Source organism: Rhipicephalus microplus, unplaced genomic scaffold (assembly GCF_043290135.1).
Source record: "Rhipicephalus microplus isolate Deutch F79 unplaced genomic scaffold, USDA_Rmic scaffold_690, whole genome shotgun sequence".
Lineage (NCBI taxonomy): Eukaryota > Metazoa > Arthropoda > Arachnida > Ixodida > Ixodidae > Rhipicephalus > Rhipicephalus microplus.
Genome location: NW_027465246.1, coordinates 779 through 5,000, shown reverse-complemented (window position 1 = coordinate 5,000; position 4,222 = coordinate 779). Strand labels below are relative to the sequence as shown.

Genomic DNA, 4,222 nt, shown 5'->3' with positions numbered 1-4,222 from the left:
GCACCGTGTTTCGTGTGGCGAATTCAAAAGCCGGCCGGCGCTGCTGCAACCATTACGGTCGGTACGCATACGCCGCGGAGGGCGGGACGGTCATCGGAGCGTGCGGTTCCTCCATCGAGTACTGCGCACCTCGGCCGTCGCATCGCCGTGCCATGACCGGCCGCGCGTCAACGCGAACCGGTGCCAGCGAGATCCCTCGCCTGCAAGAACCGACCGGCAGCCTCCGTCACCCGAGGACGCGGAGGCGCTTGCCGCGGACGGCGGGACGGTATGCACTGGTGCACAGCGGACCCGTCACATCGCCAGTTCCTTGACCGACCGCCGACGCTTGTGCCGTTCCTCTCGTACTTGGCAGTCGCCGCGCGATTGTCGGGTCTCGTTCTTGCACGCTCGAACGGTCGGGAGGGCACTCGGCTGGCGTTTCGGGAACGCGCAGCCTCGCCTTCTACCGACGTAACCACGACTCGCCGTTCGCGCTCCGCCGCTCCTGTTTACAGTACTAGGCGGTCCCGCAGCGGTCGGGTCGCGCATTTCGAGCGCTTCGAGCCACGGTGCAGTGGCGGGTCGAAAGCCGACCTATGAGTGCGTTGCGCCGTTTGTACCCGCGTCCGCCACCTGGCCGACCGTCCAAGGTCGCGGTGTTGGCGTCCGCTGGGCGCAACAATTTGTCACGGGGTGCCGCTCCACATTCAGGCAGCCCCGTGGGGAAAAGCCGACCCCGCGTCCAAACGGGGTCAGCGGCAGAAAGTGTCGGGCGCAGACGCAGCTGAGGCGCTCACCCTTCACAATCCGTTAATGATCCTTCCGCAGGTTCACCTACGGAAACCTTGTTACGACTTTTACTTCCTCTAAATGATCAAGTTTGGTCATCTTTCCAACAGACCGGCGCAACCGAAAGGCCGCGCCGGACATCGGTCCGAAGACCTCACTAAATCATTCAATCGGTAGTAGCGACGGGCGGTGTGTACAAAGGGCAGGGACGTAATCAACGCGAGCTTATGACTCGCGCTTACTGGGAATTCCTCGTTCAAGGGGAACAATTGCAAGCCCCTATCCCAATCACGAAAGAAGTTCCACGGTTACCCAGTCTTTTCAGACAGGGATAAAGACACGCTGCTTCCTTCAGTGTAGCGCGCGTGCGGCCCCGGACATCTAAGGGCATCACAGACCTGTTATTGCTCTGTTTCGTGCGGCTAGGAGCCGCTTGTCCCTCTAAGAAGGTTGTAAGGTGCTGGGAACCCCGCACCTATTTAATAGGCTAGAGTCTCGTTCGTTATCGGAATTAACCAGACAAATCGCTCCACCAACTAAGAACGGCCATGCACCACCATCCACCGAATCAAGAAAGAGCTCTCAATCTGTCAATCCTCCCAGTGTCCGGGCCGGGTAAGTTTTCCCGTGTTGAGTCAAATTAAGCCGCAGGCTCCACTCCTGGTGGTGCCCTTCCGTCAATTCCTTTAAGTTTCAGCTTTGCAACCATACTTCCCCGGAACCCAAATACTTTGGTTTCCCGGAAGCTGCCCGCCGAGTCATTTGAGTAACTCAGGCGGATCGCTGGTTGGCATCGTTTATGGTCAGAACTAGGGCGGTATCTGATCGCCTTCGAACCTCTGACTTTCGTTCTTGATCAATGAAAACATTCTTGGCAAATGCTTTCGCAGTAGTTCGTCTTGCGACGGTCCAAGAATTTTCACCTCTAGCGCCGCAATACGAATGCCCCCGTCCGTCCCTCTTAATCATTACCTCGTATTCCAAAAACCAACAGAACAGAAACGAGGTCTTGTTCTATTATTCCATGCAAGTTTATTCAGGCGACTCGCCTGCGTTGAGCACTCTAATTTTTTTCAAAGTAAAAGCACCGGCCATCTCGAGGCACACAATGAAGTGCACCAAGAAAGAACCGGCATGATGTTCAGTCCGAGCCGTCGCATCGGGTAGATGCACTACTCGTCTGGAACTGAGATCCAACTACGAGCTTTTTAACCGCAGCAGCTTTAGTATACGCTATTGGAGCTGGAATTACCGCGGCTGCTGGCACCAGACTTGCCCTCCAATTGATCCTCGTTAAAGGATTTAGAGTGTACTCATTTCAATTACGGGGCCTCAAAAGAGTCCCGTATTGTTATTTTTCGTCACTACCTCCCGTGCCGGGAGTGGGTAATTTGCGCGCCTGCTGCCTTCCTTGGATGTGGTAGCCGTTTCTCAGGCTCCCTCTCCGGAATCGAACCCTGATTCTCCGTTACCCGTAACAACCATGGTAAGCAAGTAACCTACCATCGAAAGTTGATAAGGCAGACACTTGAAAGAAACGTCGCCGGCTCGTGGCCATGCGATCAGCACAAAGTTATCCAGAGTCACCACACAATACGGGCCGAAACCCGATCGATCTTGGTCTAATAAAAGCACCCGTTACCCAAAGGGCTCCAGGCTCACTGCATGTATTAGCTCTAGAATTGCCACAGTTATCCAAGTAGGAAGAAACGATCTAAGGAACCATAACTGATTTAATGAGCCATTCGCGGTTTCGCCTTATTTCGGCATGTACTTAGACATGCATGGCTTAATCTTTGAGACAAGCATATGATTACTGGCAGGATCAACCAGGTAATCGTTCGACTGCGCGTCCGTCCTCGCCTTCGGCGGGCCGGACGCAGTCTGTGTGCGGCGGAGGCCACCTTCAGGCGCCCCAACACGCTTATTTTGCACTCCGAGATGACGGCGTTCGAGCTCGCTACGGCACAACCTTCCCGAAAGACGAGTGGGAGCCGTGCGGCAAGAAGCACGTTCATGCTCGCTCTTTTTCGTTGCATCGACTCGGTCGCGCCGTGCGGGTTGCCCAAGCCCGCTGCAACTGTCGGTGGACCGGCCGGAACTAGCAACGGAGCCGAGACTGCAAAGCCGCCAGACGACGGGTCACGCCCGCGTCTTCGGCGCTTTCGCATCTGAATCGCCCGAGGACGACACGGAACACACCTCGATATCGTGGTAAAACGGCACCGTCCGACAACCAGCCCCTAACGCATCAAGCGGATGAGGCTGCAGACGACTGCCGTGGATTCCCCTGGAGCAGACCCGAGGACACGCTTGACGAGGCCGAAGCCCGCCGCATATCAGACACCCGGTCGCTTTCGCGTACGCCGCTCACGAGAACCCCCACATAATAGCAGCGATAAGTACCCAGACCTCCTTGGGCACTAATACGAGCGTACTCGAGAAAATTTCACCGCGGGTGTGCCCCGAAACGTGTGGCACGTTGAGCGTGCCACAAGTCTACGTCGCTCTCAAACCCGCCGAGGTCGTAGAATTTGCGACCCTACTCACGAAATTCCCACCGAGGGATACGGCCCGCAAACGTACCGCACCTTGGGTAGGCCACGAGTTTGTGCAACACTACGCTGACGGCACAGCACCGAGGTCGTGCGCGCACGCACGGGAAAATTCCGCCGCGGTTTCTGCCGAAAACGTGAGGCACCACGACTCTCCGCAAGTTCGCGTCGACTGCGAAAGACCGAAGTCGTGAACGACGTGTCCGCTACTCGCCGCCGACACGCTGGACACCAAACGTACAACGACTCGACGGCGTCGTAGAGGCCCACGACGCGGTTTTCCTTAACGACGTCTCGGCGTGGCACCGACAGGTTAGAACGGCCGACCAACGTTCCCTGTCCGCCGTTCGGCTCAGTCGAAGGGCTCGGCGACTTCGGCAACGCTGCGAAGCCGCACGGTGACGCACGCCATGTCCCCATTTTTTTTTTTTTTTTCTTTCTGCGTCTGCCGGGGTGCCCCTATAATAGCAGCGATAAGCACCCAGACCGCCGTGGGTCGCTCGCCCCGGCTGACGTGGTTTTTCGTACTCCTGCGGCGGTCGCCGTCAAGCACGTCCAAATACGCTACTTTCGTGGGCGCATTCACGCTCTTTCGCTTCGCCGGAGTGCCAGCACTCACTCTGCCAAAAACGGCGAACATCCGAGCGGCGGTTCCCACTTTTGCGTCGGCGTCGCAAACCCCGCCCCGGCAGACGAGGTTTGCCGTACTCGTGCGACGGTGGCCGGCGGGCACGTCGAAAGACGCCGATATCGTGCGCGAATTGGCGCACCTTGGCTTCACCGGAGTGCCGCCACTGACTCCTCCAAAAACGGCGAAGATCCGAGCGGCGCTTCCCACTTTCGCATCGGCGTCCCGAACTCCGCCCCGGCTGACGCGGTTTACCGTACTCGTGCGA

At 57.5% G+C, this 4,222-nt stretch overlaps 1 non-coding gene across 1 annotated transcript; it reads right to left on the bottom strand.

Moving 5' to 3' along the window:
- Positions 1-793: 793 nt before the first annotated feature.
- Positions 794-2,607, bottom strand: LOC142795473 (small subunit ribosomal RNA). Its single transcript, XR_012893057.1, has one exon. It is a non-coding gene; the product is annotated as a small subunit ribosomal RNA (ribosomal RNA).
- Positions 2,608-4,222: the final 1,615 nt, after the last annotated feature.